Source organism: Arvicola amphibius, chromosome 10 (assembly GCF_903992535.2).
Source record: "Arvicola amphibius chromosome 10, mArvAmp1.2, whole genome shotgun sequence".
In the NCBI taxonomy this organism is placed as follows: domain Eukaryota; kingdom Metazoa; phylum Chordata; class Mammalia; order Rodentia; family Cricetidae; genus Arvicola; species Arvicola amphibius.
In genome coordinates this window covers 15151280-15169659 of record NC_052056.1, presented here as the reverse complement: position 1 = coordinate 15169659, position 18380 = coordinate 15151280, and the positions used below count along the sequence as shown (strand labels likewise).

At 35.3% G+C, this 18380-nt stretch overlaps 1 pseudogene; it reads right to left on the bottom strand.

Moving 5' to 3' along the window:
- Positions 1-10983: 10983 nt before the first annotated feature.
- LOC121677316 lies at positions 10984-11727 on the bottom strand (annotated as a pseudogene).
- Between the last annotated feature and the right edge of the window lie 6653 nt (positions 11728-18380).

Genomic DNA, 18380 nt, shown 5'->3' with positions numbered 1-18380 from the left:
CAAATGGCAAATTATTCATGTTTAAAATTTGTTTGTTGGTTTTGAAAATTACATATTTTCAATTAGCATACTCGTAGACAACTAAGTTCAACAAACATTTTACACACAGTCAAATCAAATGCTTCCTGCTTCATAACAATTTTAGCTTCATTAAATAGAGCACTTGCTTTCTAAATGACTAGGGATCATTTCAGAAAATTATGTTATCTTAATATGAAAGAAATTTTCATCAATAACTTAAGTAATCATTATATTCAGTTGTATGTGAGGAAACTTTTAAGTTTTCAGCATATTTCCCTTTTCACACTACTCTTTGGCCACTTTAAAAAGAAGTTATTGAATTGTGCATGAGCACATATAGTTAGTGTGATCCCAATTTTTCACACTGTCCTCTTTTCTCTCCAGTTCCTCACAGCATCAGTCCTATGTCTCACTTTCCTAAAAACATCCTTCTCTTATTTGCTAGTTTTGGTTTAAGGTAGTGTCACATAGCTTTCAGTTAGGACCCTTTTTTTTGAAGTGAGTTTGAAACTATCCATTAGAGCCTGGTTCATTCACCAATGAGTATACAACGAGATACCACATTTCTGCTCTACCACAGTCTGTAAGTTGCCAACATATTAACAATGTGTGTTAGGACCCCTTCAGGCATTATCCAACCCAGAGATAACTATTAGAAGGACTTAACTTTTGTTGACCTTGTGTTGGTACATGTAGTGAGCTGAGACTTTTTTTTCTGTCCTGTCCCTATCCTGCTTAGAAGCTAATAACCATTTCTCTGTCCACTATCTAGAACATACATTCTTTCATCCTTTGTACAAGATGTTGCATGCGTCTTAAAATGGTGTATAATATTGTCTTCTCAAAGGCTGAACCCTCAACCAACATTCTTTTTCAGTTATTTATGAACTCATTGGTCTTTTGAGTTCATATAACCTCGGCAGTAAAAGTCTTAAAATACCTGAAAACCCTTCCGGACATTAAAGAAAAGAAAGGCACAGAGGTTATTTACTTTTGTACATAATTTACATGTGTATATGTACGTGACAGAATATAATATTTTGTATGTAAAATTATAAAATGAGACCCCTATGTAATTATGGATGATGGCCCACTCCATATTGACTTATAAAATTGAGTTTTGATTTGTTTTGAATTTCTATGGTAACTTTCTTTCCTTTTTTTTTTTTTTTTCAAGACAGGGTTTCTCTGCAGCTTTTTTTTTTTTTTTTTTTTAGAGCCTGTCCTGGAGCTAGCTCTTGTAGACCAGGCTGGCCTCGAACTCACAGAGATCCGCCTGCCTCTGCCTCCCGAGTGCTGTGATTTAAGGCATGTGCCACCAGCGCCCAGCAACTTTCTTTCTTAAGCTTAATGAAGCTTATCTAATTTCTCCATTGCTAAGGTGTTTCTCTTAGCAAGAGAAGAATAAAGATCAAAGATAAAGAACATTTCCAACAAAAATAGTAAGTTTCTTTTTAGTATTTTTCCTCTCTTTGTTGTGAATTTCATGTATGTATATAACACAATTTTATCAGATCCACCCACATTCAATCATTTATAATTCTTTCTCTATTCCTCTCAATGCTTTTTCTTCTCAAGTTCACACATTCTATCTTTTTGAAAAATCAATTGAATCCACATAGTTTTGACTGCATTTGCATGGATATAAGACCAACAACGCCAGCATAGGTAGCCTTGTTAGATACTGCATTGTTGAAAAAATGTCACTCTCTCTGTCACTGGAATCAACCATTGGTAAGAGCTGTTCAGTTCATGATAGGACTACATGAGCCCCACCCCTCTTCATGCAGAAATTTTCTCTGTGTTGATTTTATGAAGGTCTTGTGCATGTAGTCAGAACCACTGTAAGATCATATAAACAACCTTGTCATGTCTACAAAGAAGTATTTCAGTATAAACATCCACTGCTTTTGGCTCTTATAATCTTTATATTCCTCTTGAGAATATGTGTTATCAATATTCCATTTAGTATATATGTCCATTTTTTATCCCACTGTCTCTGTACCTTGGATTTTGAAGGGCAAGGAACTAGCTTAACTCCTTTAGTTTGTGATAGATTGGTCTTGTCACAGTTTTGATAAAAAAATTATGTGAGTTGATGGAGGGCTTAAATAGTATTAACAACTCTGTTCCTGTACCCCAAGTTCTCATAAACATGGGCATCATGACACATATTATAAATTCCTGCACTCAGGAACTGAAGATAAAAGGATCAAAATTTTAAAGCAATCCTGTGGTTCAAAACCAGATGGGGCTAAATGCAATGACTCTCTCTTTCTTTCTTTCTGTATATATTTGGACACACACATGTTATACATATATAGATACATGCACATATATGTATATATAGTATAAATAAGCAGTTTTAATATATTTAAATACATGATACATAACCCTGTCTCGAAAAACCAAAAAAAGATACATATATTTTGCATATATACATATATTTACTAAGGTTTCCTAGGACCTTGCTTCTTATTGTTATAAATTCTCTTTTTCTTGTTCCATTTCATAGAAAGGAGAAACATGGGGGAGATTATAAAAAAAATCACTCTCAGATAGCAAATTGGCATGCTATAAGATAGTTAAATGTGTATCTCATCAGGTAAATAAATTAAAACGTAATATTAATATAACTTAACATACATATATATATATATGTATTCATGCTAAATAATGCATAGCACTTAAAGCACATACATATATCAGGGCATGTATTTGTTATGCACACTCCATATTAAATATACACATTAATTACTGTAAGCATATTTTCACAAGGTTTGGAGTTCTGTTCTTTCACAGAAAACAACAAGTAATAAGTTACACTGTGAATCCATCTGTTGATTAATGTGAGGAGGTAGTGCTGAGACATCACACTTTAATTAAAACATTTTAGACTGTGTTAATTTTTCTTATCTCTCAGCTCAGCTTTGTTTGTGCATATTTGTGTCTGCCTCTTTGTGAGTGTGCCTGTGGGTGGGAACCACAATAAGAAGGAGAACAGCTCTATTACCATTGTTGTGGTTAATTAAAAATGAAACAAATATAAATCATTATCTATGTCTCAATCTTATTTTTCTGCTAATTTGCTTTACAAATTTATTTAGCAACCATAAATTAAATGTTTGGATGTTGTTTGAATGTATTTTTAAAGCAAATACTACCTATTAAACATGTATTTTATAATTTTACAAAATAATTAAGATACAAATGCTTTAAATCTTAGAGAGTGTGGATCCAGGGAACATAGCAAGTCGGGGAAAGCTAGGAGGAGTTGAGAAAAAGGAAACTGTAGTACTCTTGTTTTGTATGAGAGAAGAATCTATATTCAATAAAAATTTTCAAAAGGATAAAAGTGTACAACCAAAATGATTATAAGTATGTAGGTTTTCTTATTGATGTTGAAGTATACATTTTTAGTTATATGTCTATGGATTGTATCAGATATGCAAAATCGTGAGTAATGAATCTTTTACATGTAGAAGGTAAAGCAAAGATGTTGCAAACAATTACATGTTTTAAATGGTTTTATTATAAATGTACCTATGTTATTATCTTTCTATGCATCATAATATATACAAAAGGCTATAAAATTCTTAAAATACGGACATATATTCTGGACCATCTTATATCCCCAGACAACATATGAGCCTTCAGAGATTAAAGCATGATCAAGGATTCTAGTACATGTCCTCTGTTTTATTCCCCAGGTGATTCTAACTAGTGCTAATTAAAATCATATTTAATGACAACCATTTTTAGATGTGTTTTATCACTTTGTGTTAATATTCAAAGAACTTAAAATATAAAAACTTAACTATTTTTTTCAGTTTGTAAAGAAATATATTTGAGGTTTGGTTATTGAATGATTTTCAACACTTATACCAGATCCTAACATCATGCTCTGAGTTTGATGTCTGAGGCTTACAGTTTTCTGTGGTCAGGGGTGACCACACAGATATATGACACTGGGAGCACAGCACAAAGGTTCTTGAGCCTACAGTTCTCCATAGAAACCAGGAATATTAAACATACAGGATTATCTTTCCAATGGGAATGATGAAAAACCTGTTCTTCCACCAGAAAGCTGAGAATTAGAAGTGATTAACAGCCAAGTAATCTGTGTTATCTGTTGGATCAGGCAATATCATGCTCTTACAACCAAGGCTGGAGGTGGCTAGTAATCTAAATGACCCTTACAGCTGGAGGCTCCCTCAATTTCCTACAACCAGGACCAGAAGGAAGTAGTAGCCCAAATGAATTCTCTATCTATATGACCCAGACCAGGCCAGGCCCTTAGGCCCTTAGCTAGTACTGGTATCCTATCTCTAGAACCCATCTTCTTGGAGGGATTGACTGACACGTAGCTTGAATTTCAATGTAACTATGCTTCTTTCTACAATGGGGAAACTTTTTTCCAAACTACATTGGGATTAAATATTCTGTGAATAAACTGTATGTTATTAGACTACCCTGAAGTCTGCACTGGGTTTTTATTCCTATCTCTTCTTGGGGTTTGCTTCCCTGTATGACACCTGTGGGGACTCCCTTAATATAACTTGTATACTGAGAAAAGTTTGTCCTTCACTTAAGATTCAGTTGATTCTTTATTTAAAGTACTCATAACGTTTGCTTTGAACTTGTGTTTTGAATAGGAAATTTGATGAACAATGTAAGACAAGCATGACTCAGAGCCAGGATGGGTAGGCCCTTATCAAGCGGCAAAGGAAGTTCGAGCACTTCTTCAGCCACAGCAACAGAGCATCAACAGTCCCAGCAAAGCAGAGGTTTCACTTCCACAGATTCCTAATCCGAAGTGTCGAAATGTCATAGAGCTTTGCTTCTCTTTGAAACATCATCTGCATTTGTCTCAGCGTTATCTTCCAAGGTGCCACGACATCTTAGGGAACTCTGAGTACTCAGTGACTTTTCTAACCCAAAGCTTCAAGAGCTCCTCCCTCCCTCCCTCCCACAAAACAGTGTGAGGCCTAGAATTTCCATCATCAGATCCATGTTGCAGGTACCAGTTTCTGTTCTAGTTTACATCTCTTTGGCTGTGACCAAACACTGACCAAAGCCAAGTTGGATGGGGAAAGGATTTGTTTCCTTTCACACTTCCCTGTGACATTCCATCATGGAGGCAGGAACCTGGAGTTGGGAGCTGAAACATAGACCATGGAGGAATGCTGCTCACCGACTCGCTGACTTTAACCTGTTCAACTACCCTTATAGAATCAGGCCCAGCTGCCCAGGGTTGGCACTGCCTATACCCCTCTTCCCCAATCAGCAGTGAAGAAATTTACTCACAGGCACACAGGTAAACCTGATGGAGGCAATTCCTCAGTTAAGGGTTCATTTTTCCCAGGAGTGTCAAGTTGACTAACAATATTAATTACCACACTCATTGACTAACCTCCCTTCTTCCCAGCATTCTGTTCTGTCTACTACACCTATCTAAATCCTGCCCTATCAAAAAGCCAAGGCAGTTTCTTTATTAACCAATGAGAGTCCTCCATCTTTATACTGAATTGAGGTGGACCGAAACAGTTTTTCTTGCACAGATCAAGATCTTGGAGTGAATTCTTTCATAGCATAGGTATTGCTTTTTCTAATTTGGGGAGAGTTTATCACAGGTTGTTATCATTTCTTTTAAAATCTTTGGCACAATTCATGTACCATTTATTCTTGGTCATTTCCTTTTTTGAAGCATGTTCACAGTTGTATCAATCTCTTCAGGATTATTTGTGTTGTCTTCGTTTGATTTTGCTATGGTGAGCCATTTTACGTCTTCATTATTCAAGCTTTGTACCTTTTCTGCTTAAAATATGTCTTCTAGGTTCTCTAAATGGTGATATTCTCTTATCTTTATTCCTCTGATACTGCAATGGCTTCTCATTCATTTCTTTGTATTTATGTGTGGCCTGTCTTTTCTCTTATACTGACTGTGAATTTCATTTATCATTTAAAAACTATCTCTTAGTTTGTTCACTTATTCCATAGATTTTCTGTTCTCTGATTTATTTCTGATCAGTTTTCCTTCTGCTTATATGACTCTTAAATTTTGTCTTTAGTCCCTTAAAGTTTAATATTAATTTGCTTATTTGTGACCATTTTTCTTTTTTTAAATGGACTTTTCTTTTTTTACTATAAGCTTCCCTCATGGTTTTACTTTTGCTTCATTCCAAACTTAACTATTTTTAAAGACAGAACATCTATGCTATTTTTACATTTTTAAATTTCTCTTCAACATTTGATGCTCTTGAGTATATATTACAAAGACAATGCTTTTCTTTGCGATAATTTTCCTCATAGTAATTTTTTTGATAACCAGGGAATTCATTGATTAAAATGACTAATTATTACTCTCTGTATAGTTTTTAGTTACACAAAGTCCTCTTCTAGAGATGGAGAGCCTTGAGATATTCCCTTTTCTGGGTTAGCATGTCTATTGGTGGTTAGCATTGTACGTATTTTGTTGGTCTAAGTAGTTAATGTGCTGTGTATATAGCTTCCCTCTCATTTCTAGGAGACACAGTCTCACAGCTGACATCCTTTTCTCTGGAGTTTTAAAAGTTTAACCTCTCTTTACCTGCTATTCTCTGAATGTTAGGTGCAGTAGGGATGAGCCCTGGAATCATACACATACACACAACATTAAATACATCAAACAAGCTGTATTTTATATTTATGATGTATAGACAGCAATAGTAATTAAAGCCAAAAGGCCATAAACTTGAATGAGAATCAGGAGAGGGCATGAAAGTTCTTGGTATAAAGAGATTTAGGAGGGATTGATGGGTAGAACAGTGAGGGGAAAGAATATAATCATATTTTAATAAATTTTTAAAATTAAGAATAAACAGAAAATTTTATTTATTTTATTTAAATTTTTACTCCACTTAGCTAAAAACAAAATAGTTGTACAAAACTGATTTTAAAAATACCAAACTAAAATCTGGTTAACACCATCTCTCTAATCTGTAAGAAAATAAACACAATTTAACAAAATGAAATAGTAGTTATAGAATTACTTTTCTTCAGATTAAGAGTTTGTCCCATTGAAAGCTGTTACTATCATCCACATTAGTATTAAGACAATGGTCACAGCTCAGATATTGGGCTATACCACTTAATTTCAAGTTCTTGAGTGAGTGGATTTATTAATCGAAAAATGCAATACTCTCAGGAAGTATTCCATAAGAGACTGACTGTTGGGTGGGTAGGTTTTAGCAACACCAATTTCTACAGTGTGCTTGCAATTCACTGTTCTCTCCTTATTCTATGTTTTTCTAATGTCTTCATATACTTGTAGGAATGATCAGTTCTACTGTCAACATGTGTAAGTTATTGACTATTATTGTAATTTAATTTGCTTTAAAGCCAAAAGATGACTGTCTACCACTTCTACAATGTATTAAGCTTCTCTCAAATATCACTAACATCTTACTAAAACGAAATGCTAGTTGAAAAATCTAACTCAAACATTTCTGGTTGTTGAGGAGAAATCATACTGAAGATAATTGCTGCTGTACAAATTGACCTTGTGATCGTGATAGATAATGTAATAAACATAAAAATGCTACTTCTGTTTTAAAAGGAAGAAAAAAGAGAATTCCATGGATTCTGTAATTAACTAATTCTATATCATTTATCTGGCTTTCCAAGGGACAAAGACACTCTTTCACACTCAGGGGTGTCTCTTAGTTTCCCTATTAGTGCTGATTATCTTGGTTGTACTCTTTAAATACATTTTTATGCATATTTCTTAGGTACTTATGGATCATTCTTAGAAAGAAAATATCATCCTTATGTAATATTCCTAACATTCTTTCTTCTCAGAGAGATGGGAAGTCAGGAAAATTTCAAACAGTCATATAATTGGGGTAAAGAGGACCAATATATTTTTTGCCATAAACATTTAAAATATTTCATTCATAATTCCTTGATTCCAATTTTAGAACTCAATATAGAAATTTAAAATCACCTGTAAAACTGGCTTCTCCAAAGTTATATACAAATTGGAGTTTTCAGATTAAATATCTCTGTAATATTTCTTGATTTATTTCTTCTGAGACAAAAAACACTCGATATTTTATTTGTGAGAATTCCTTCAGTGATTCTCTGCCTTCCTATTGATATGACCCTTTAATACAGTTCCTCATATTGTGGTGACTACCCAACCATAAAATTATTTTTGTCATATATTTATAACTGTTGATGTGGGATAATGCTCTTGTACATTGTAAAGACTTGTTATTTGTATTAGTTTAATAAAATTCTGATTGACTAGTAGTCAATCAGCAAGCATAGGCAGGGTTACCAGACTAAAAGAATTCTGAGAAAAGAAAAGGCAGAGAGTCAGTCACAGCTTGATGTAGTGGAAGCAAGACGAGAATGTCTTACTGGGAATAGAAGCCAAGCCACATGACTAAACATAGACAAGAGCTGTGTTAATTTAAGTTGTAAGAGCTAGTTAATAGTAAGCCTGAGCTTAAAGACCAAACAGTTTACAATTGTTATAAGACTCATTGTTTTGGGGAATTGAATCACTGTAGGATTGGTTGGAACAGAAACTTTCAACTACAAATTGTGATTTTGCTACTGTTATGAATCATCATGTAAATATCTGATATGCAACCTTAAGGGGTTACAACCCAAAAGTTAAGAACCTCTGCAAATAGTCTAGCAGAATTTCTGAAAGGCACTGCTATATTGAACCAGTACTATCTGGATTTTTAAAAAGTAGACATTCATTTTCATTAATTTTGGAGGCTTGAAATCTAAGATCAAAATATTGATGTTTCTTTTATGGTCTGTATTTGAACAATGGCAGTATCGAGACATATGAAAACACTAAGGGGAACACTTTTCTTGGGTACAAACACCAGTGAAAAAAACAGCAGGCTCATGGAGGGAGATAATTAGCCTTTCACAGGGATGAGCATCCAAATTGACTGTTCAATACAAAGTGGTCCATCCTATGTATACAAGACTACAAAAAATGAGCTTAGCAAACAATCTCTCTTTCTCTTTCTCCTGCTCCCTCCTGGTGTGTGTGTGTGTGTGTGTGTGTGTGTGTGTGTGTGTGTGCGCACGTGCATGCATGCACATGTGTGTGTATGTGAGAGAAACAATAATTTGGAAGTGGAGGGGTAAAAATAAAAGGAGTTGGAGGGAGGGGATTTGTGAGGAATTGGAGGGAGAAAAAGGATGGCAAGTGATGGGATTCTATTTCAATTAAGATACATAAAATAAGCAATAAAACCACTTTAGGAAAGAAAAGGTGAAAAGAAGTTGAGTGTGGTGGTATTTGCAATTGGTGAAGGCATAAAGATTAGGAGTTTAAGTTCATCTTCGTCTGTATAATGTAATAAACATATAAAGGTAGCCTTAGTTACATGAAATTGTAACAAAATAACAACAATGACTACAAGAAAAATATACAAATGAACAAAAGCACAATGCTTATCTATATCATGAGGAAGTAATATGTCTCTGCTGTGAGCCACATTAAAAACTAAAAGAGAAAGAGTAGATGCCAACTGATCAAGTTTCCAAGCAATATTAAATCATATCAGCAACACTGTAACATCCACTATTAATTTTAATAGTTTAAGCATCTCTGACAGTAATGATACTCAGTTATTAAATCAACAACATTAAATGTTAGAATACATTACCAGTAAATAACCTGGCATATTTGGAAATATGCACTTAGTGTAGAAGATGGATTTAGAGAAATAGTTAGCAGAAACAAATGTTTCTCATCTGTCACTTATAGAAATATCTCGTTATTACATGCAGAATATTATATAAGAGAAAATTATAAGAATTTTCTCATTCACAGAATAAAAGAATAACTGGCATAGTTATCACATGCTTGTAAGTAAACAGTGGTGTGTCAGAGATTTTACTGTTTACAAGAGAGTGAAAAAACTTAGAAAGAAAATGCTTCTACCACTTGATAACTGTATGAAGAAATAAGGAAAATGCATGATTATTAAGAACACAATATTTACATATATAATTACAGACATTTACCCTCTTTTCATCATTGTGATCTTCATACTTGTCTCTTCTAACATTTGATGACTGCCTGGCTCCACTCTTAGACTTTTGCAAATAATAGTGTCATTAAAACAGCTGCTAATTCATTAAAACTGGTGACTGAATTTGCTGATTGTTGAACAAAATAGCTTACAAATGTATAGTTCAGTGCTGCTGGTTTCTGTCATTGTTTGATATTCGATTCACATTCGAAGTTTTCAAGATTTCCAGTATAATTTTGATTGCTGATGTGATAGAAGAAATTCTTTATTTATATTTTCATTCCTCTTTCATATATCTTTTATTCATTGTATCTTGTCTCATTCTAGTGGACCAGGAAACACCACAGGAGCCAGTGCCTCCTTCCAGCGCTAACTTGGCAGCCTTGAGTCAAGAGAGCATGTCATAGAACCAAGGATATCCTGAGTGAGGATGATCCTCCTTAGAACGCTCTGACTTGCCCAGTAACAAGGGAGGGTAGAGGGTTGAGAGGTGATGAACTATCCCTGCTGGAAGTCCTCCAAAATGGGAATGCGAGGGGGCAATTCCAGAGGAAGCAGTTTCATTGAGTCAAAGTGACAGGCAGCAATGGAGGCAGAACTAGGGGAGAACTCTAATGGCCAGTCGGAAGAACCCCCATAAACCCACTGCTACAGTTGATAGTTGCTCTCACTGAGTGCCAGGCAGGGCAACTCCTGGATGTCAGACACCCAGGCCTTTACATAAAGTGAGTCAGTTCTACACAGGAAGTAGAAAAAGACAAGATCTCCTGAGTAAACTGGGGACTTGGGGACCTTGGGAGAAAATTGAAGGGGAAGAAAGAGGCAGGATAGGAGTAGAAAAAATGTAGAGCTCAATAAAAAAAAAAAAAAAAAAAAAAAAAAAAAAAAAAAAAAAAAAGTGCATCAGTTTTCTTCAAAATGTACTCTGAAGGCCTTTTACCTTAACCACAAATGTGTTCTCCCTGGCAGGCATCTCTAGAGCTGAGGTTGCAGGGACTTCAGTGATAATAGAACAGGGAACACTGTATCAAGGCTGGGATGCCTTGGGTGGTACAAAGAACTCCCAGAGACTTCCTCCTTCTCTTTATCCTTCACTTCAGAGCAATAGGCGATACTTCTGCCACTGAGGCTGTCTCCTCTCCCTGAGGTCAGTGAATCCTCCTCTCCTCCAGGACCCAATCCTGCTGGGTCAGGGGAAGCTTCTTCAGCCCCCTTAAAACTGAGCACCTTTTCTCTGTGTACGATTCTTGCTCCGTCTTTCAAGGTTCCCCCTCCAAGACTCAATTTCAGCCTCTCAAAGTGGTGAATGCATCTCTTTCCAGTGGATGTGCCAACACTATCCAATCCCCTATCAGTGGTCTCAGCACCACCACAGGAGTTGAAGTTGCTCTTTCTACCTAGGACTGGAGGGCTGATGTGGTCTCCAGAGGCCCAACCTGGGAGGAAATGTCAATGGCTCCTTGCCACTGAAGGATGCCTTCTACAGAACTTCAGAGTGAGCGAATGAACAGAGGGAAAAATGCTTCCCGAGCTTTGATTTAGAGGACTTGGTAGAGGAGGATGATACTAAAGAAGAAAGTTGGCCAGCTAGGTCCTTGGAATACAGCACTGGGGGAGAAGGAAAGGCCCTGTTCTCCATGAAAGGGGCATCATTCATGATTGACCCTAGGATTGGCGGAAAACAAAAAAAGCGGTCCCAAGATGGGATTAGTGACACCAAATGCATCTCAGTCCCCATGCTCAGTTCCAAGGTCAAGCAGGGGAGTAGCCACCTTCTGAGTGGATCATTCCAATCCCAGAAGGGAAAGAAGATTCATTCATGGTTGAAGGACCAAAGTCTTTCTGTGAATTAAGAGAGCTGCCACTGATGGGGGAAAGCAACCAGGGCAGCAAGCAAAAAAGAAATATACCCAAAATAGGGTAAAGAACTCCTCACAAAAAAAGAGCAAAAGGAAAGGGTCCATACAGGCTGGGCACCAGCTGTAGATTTTCAGACACTGACTCTGGAGATTCCAGTACAGAAGCTCTTTGTTATAAAAAGGTCGGGGATTTTTATGGGGTTAGGGAAATTAAGCTGTGGCATTAATGCTTCTGTTTGATCACTTTGAAACTGGTGGTCACGCTGGTATGTTGTCATTGGCTAAGAGTGCCCGTCATTAGTTACCATGCTTTCGGTACACTGACAGGTTGTCTTGGCCAACTTTGCTTGCTCATTCTGGCTTTTTGCATTTAATATCAGCAATTGAATAGAATAATGCTATGTCCAATAATATTCTTAATGTATAGATGTATGTTCCTGAAATTTACTTAATATTAATAATTGTTTTCAGAAGAAATGTGGCATGAAAGGAGAGGTAGGAAAATCAAGAATTAAGTGTCATCTTCAGTTATACAATAAATTTAAGACCAGTTTGGACAGCATCTTCCAGGCTCTGCCACAAAACAAAACAAAACAAAACAAAACAACATCAACAACAGCAAAACCATAGCAGTTGAAAAAATTAATGTGCTACTTTTTTGTTTTCTAGAACATTGTAAATCTTGTAATTAGAAATTAATTAAATTGAAATGAATCCCACAAAGGTTGTCTTGTTTCATCATTTTATCATAATCTCTTGCTTTAACATTAAGTATCATTTTAATGTACAATGTATACTTTTAAAAATTAAATTTGCTCAAAAGATGTGATGTGGGATGTCCTTCTGTATATGTGTGGCTTTTATTGGTTAATGAATACAGTTCTTTTTTCAGCTAGTGACTTAGTAGAATAGAGCTAGGCAGGAAAACTAAATTGAATGCTGAAAGAAAGAAGGTATAGTCTATGAGAAACCATGTAGCTGCCAGTTGAAAACTTTGCTGATAGGTCCCGACCTCTTGGTGATGTACAGATCAATGGAGATAGGTTAGTTTAAGATATAAGAGCTAGCTAGAAATACACTTAAGTTACTGGCTAAGCAGTATTGCAAATAATATAGTTTCTGTGTTATTATTTCTTGTCAGAGCAGCCGGGAACTAATGTGGCAGTCCCCTCTGTGTGCTATGATTACCATTAATGAATAAAGAAACTGCTTTGGACTTATAGCAAGGGAGAAGTTCGGTCGGCAGGGAAAGCTAGGCTGAATGCTGGAAGAAAGAAGGGTAGACTCAGGGAGATGCCATGGAGCCACCACCAGAGATAGATATGCTGAAATTTTGCTGGTAGGCCATGACCTTGTGGTGATATACAGATGAATATAAATGGGTTAAATTAATAGATAAGAGTTAGCCAAAAAGAAGCTAGAGCTAATGGGTCAAACAGTGATTTAGTTAATACACTTTTGTGTGGTTATTTCAGGTTTAAGCTAGCCCGGCAGCTGGGAAGAACAAGCAGCCTCCTTCCAGCAAATTGACACCCACATGGTGGACAAAATTCACTTAAAAACTTGAGAGAGCTTAATTCTAGACACAAAAATACGGAGTTTAACACAGCGTCTCGCTGTCTGCTGGTGGTGTGCTGCAGCACCTTTAAAAGAAGTCTTCTTGACTCAGCTGTAGCAGAAAAGAAAAAGGCCATGCTGTTTTGAAATGCTGGCTTTCTTGGCCAAGCTGCCAGAATGAATTCTGACTCTAAGGTCCAGCTATGGAGTACCTAAATGCGGTTTGTGAGCGGACTGCTACAACTGTTTATTGGCTCAACAGAGACCCAATTCATACTTGGAACTGGGCGGTATGCATGGCTCAAAGGCAGTGAATGGAACAGCTTGGCCATGCTGGACTGGGCGGGGCAAGAAGGCAGTGCTGTATTTCTCCCAGCAAAGGAACAGCTAAAGTATTTTAAATGTGTTTAGCACTTTAAAAAGTGCCCTTCCTGGACATAGGGGGAGCTGGGAGGACCTTGGACTTAACATAGTGAAGGGAACCCTGATGGCTCTTTGTCTTGGAGAGGGGTGGAGAGGGGGTATGGGTGGAAGGGAGGGGAGGGAAGGGGGAGAAGGAGGGAAGGAGATGGAAATCTTTAATAAAAAATTGAGGGAAAAAAAAGAAGTGCTCTGAGACAGTAAAAAATTACAGATAATGCAATAAGAACATATTCAGACACAAAATAACTCTAAATGTGTCACAGTGTTAGATAAATGGATGTAGGCTTTGGAGAGAGCAGAAAAAGAGTATAGAGAGTTGTAAAAGAAGTAAATCATTTGTAAAAAGTCTTTAAAGAGAGTAAAGACAGTCATAGATTAAAAGGAGTAAATAAAAATAAGTCATGTAAAGATGGACTATACACAGAGAGTCTGGGTTGTGTATATTATTGTGTTTTCTTTGAATTTTTTTTAACTGTGAGAAGATAAATACAGAGAAACATCTCATTGTATGGGCTGCTAAGTTAAATCAGCATGTATATTATAAAGGTATCTTGACTTCAAAGTTTGAATCTATGGATATGTTGCTGTGGAAAAGTGGTTCTTAGTTTTTCTCCACAGAGGATTCGAACCTGTGGATTCATTCCAGAATAATATGGTTTGATGGAACATGATGCCCTTAAAGGTGGCCAAGAACAACCCCCCAAAATTTCTTTACTCCAGTGCTAACTGAGATGAACCTAGAACACAGAATACATCATAAAAGAACTTATTAACAATTCTCCCAAAACAGCAGGAAGCACTATGAACAAAACTACACCAATATTCACAAAGATTGTCTATAAATGTTTTTTTACATTTAAAAGAAGGATATGATATATATATATATATATATATATATATATATATACGAATAATTTGCATTGGTATGGATCCTAGTTTAATTGCAATATGTATATATATATTTCTGATCTTGATTAAGGTATTGTGTTTAGTTCATTTAAAATATAATGTATAATTAAGAAATATAAGTAAATAGATACTCATCTATAATAGTCAAGCTTGTAGTCATATTAGTTAGATTTTCTAGATGTATAGAGATATATTTCAGTTAGATAGGTATTCTTCAAATCTTACAGAGACCTTCAGAATATGGCATGTAAAATGTTTAAGAACTTAAGACTTTTCATGACAGTGAGAAATGTCTACTCTTGGCAACACCAGTTACTTCAAGAGAAAGATGGGCATTGAGGCTCCTTATGAAGTTTTTAGCTATTTTGGGCAAGAAACTGCTCTTGTCTGGACTGCTCAACTGGATATGCAGGACCCACAGAGAAATGACTGCTAAACTTGAATAAAGGGGAGACATGACTCCTCAGGGTTCCTACTACATGAAAGAGTCTGCTAGACATTCTTCATGATACAGAAGAAAGTGACTGACAAGCTGCCAATATAGGCAGAACTGTCTTTTAAATGTCCTGCTTCATGAAAATGTCTACTGGATACTATGGGAGAGTAGGCTGAAGATGAATGCCCCAACAGTACAGAAAAACTGTGAGTGACTGTCCAGGTAGCAAGATGTCTCTGTCAATTCCAGAGTTTTAGAAGTTGCTTACAATGTACTTTCTGTTTACTTAGGTAACACTTTATCCTTCTGGTGTCTTTGATGGAGTTGAAGACTTTATACTTATAGTTTTCTTTAGTTATGGTAATAGAGAAAGTAAAAATAAATATTGTAACTTTAATTCTTGTTAGATACATGTTTTGTTATATGCAATTTTACTATGTTAAAGTTAAAACCTTTTTTATTTAAGCAGAAAAGGGGAGGTGATATGGGAGTCCCTTTGGTTTGCTGTGATTACCATTAATGAATAAAGAAACTGCTTTGGATTTATAGCAAGGCAGAACTTAGGTAGGTAGGGAAGGTAGGCTAAATTCTTGAAGAAGGAAGGGTGGAATCAGGGAGATGCCACGGATTCACCACCAGATATAGATGTGCTGAAACTTTGCTGGTAGGTCATGATCTCGTGGTGTTATACATATTAACAGAAATGGGTTCAATTCATATGTAAGAGTTAGCCAATAAGAACCTAGAGCTAATGGGCGAAGCAGTGATTTAATTAATACAGTTTCTGTGTGATTATTTTGGGTCTAAGCTAGCCAGGTGGCCAGGAAGAACAAGTGGCCTCTTTCCGTCAGGGAAAAAATGAACAACTTCCCCCTAAAGATTTGTATAAAAAAGTCTGTCTTCTTAGACCATTTTCTCTATTTCCAATTGTTTTTCTTGTTCAAATATAAAATTATTCCTTTTATTTATTTCATATCTGATAATTTTTCATAAATTACAAGCAAGGCCTATCCATTGCTATTATCATGGACTAGCAGAGAACTGAGTCTTGTATCTTATGCCATTCTGACTGATGTGGTTTTCTCTCTGATTTATAATTTCCTGTTCCTTTAATATGCATTCATGTTTAGAATTAACTTCACTAATTTATCAGGATGATTGCTATCAACAAATAAGAAAGATAGTTTAATTTATCAAAGTCTCCACAATATGGCTGCTTTGATCTCTTCTGTTGTTCATTTTAATACGGGGGCAATTCAGTGTGTCTCACCTATTAGGAGTCATTTTGCAGATGCAATTACAGAATAGAGTACTTCTATAAACAATGCTGGGGATGAAAATAACTAATTTTGGTAATTAAACAGAAGTATTTTCAAAGGATTCTAAATCTGACACCAAAGCTCACTGTTGCTGCAAAGTAAATTACTTTGGAGACATCTGGGCGAGCTGAAGTCTTCACTGAGTATCACTGAGACACAGATTTCTCCAACACCTGGCCTCAGGGAGAAGTTCACTTCAGAACACATGCTAATGTTTCATACAGTTTTAACAGGGAATGTGATGATGAAACAATTTTTTGAACTTCACTCTAGAAAAACACAGCCTAAATGATTTGATAAAGTTGAAAGTGAAACTTCCTTAATAAGGATATAGAAATTGACACACGTTTAAAATTGTTTAAAATTTATAAAGTACTTAAAATGTCTTTTTGTGACTTTAAAAGACATATGATTCTGTATTTGGACTGATGTTTATATCCTTTCTGTTATATTGCATATGTTATAAAGAGTAGATACACTTATTATCCTTACTTGTAGCAGCTTTTAAAAACATAACTGAATATTTTATGATAAGATTCCATATCTAAAGAACAATACAATACCAGATAGAATGATATTTTCAAAGCATTTTTTAAAAACTACTTTACGAAATATATCTTGAACAATGAGTCTCTGTATAACTGATATTATCACATCTTGAACCAGAAAATAAATTATATTAAGAAACACTTTATTGTATAATTTTTGACAAGGTAAAGTAAATAAAAACACATAGAAATATACCAAGGAAGTCCAAATACATCCTCAGTTATTCATCTATCATGACATAAGGTCAATGATAGGAAACCACATTGATTTTAAGAAGGACTTTATTTTTATTTTATTTTTGATGTAAGATAAATACTAAAGTGCTCATATTTGAAATCAGGTCTTCATCATTATAACATTATGTTATATTACTCAAATGTCTATTCTGTCTGATAAATAAGATTCTATTCATTGCTTTTTGAAAGGACAAGGATATTAGAACTTGATTAAGTTTTAATGGAGAGAAACAGGTCTAAGGCACCATTTTAATATATCAGCTGGTATGAGAGGTGATGGGAATCTTTAGCAGGCAGTAAAAAAAACTTAAAGAAGGGACGATGTATAATCCAAAGGCACGAGGTTAACACTAACATCAATATGACAGAAGGGGCTTTGCTAAAATGTCTTAGAGAATAAGACTGATATTTTTGAATGTTCATAAACATTTTTAGATTTCACTGCAAAATTAATGTAACTTTCCACACTCTTCCCTTTCTAATCCTCTTATGAGTTCATCCAGGACAGTTGCAGAATATAACACCACAAAATATGACTCTTCAAAATGGAAATTATTTTGAATCCAATGTACATGCAAAATAAGTACCCTGGCAAATAAATGTATATATACAGATATATATATATATATATATATATATATATATATATATATATCCTCTTCTCGGCACCTCATAGAACCTTTTCTAAACTGAATACATACTTAGTAACAAAACAAATCTCAACAGACATAAAAAGTTGGAATAAATCTCGGTATCTTATCAAATCACCATGGCTAAAAGTTAGAATCCAACAACACTAATTGTAGAAAGCCTATAATCTCATGAAAACTGAACAATGCTCAACTGCATAATCAGTGGTTCAAGTAAGAAATAAAGAAAGAAATTAAAGACTTTCTAGAATTAAATGAAAATGAAAGTACAATGTATCCATATATGTGACACTATGAAACCAATGTTAAGAAGAAACATCATAGTACTAAGTGCTTACATAAAGTATGTGGATAAATTGAACACTAACTATT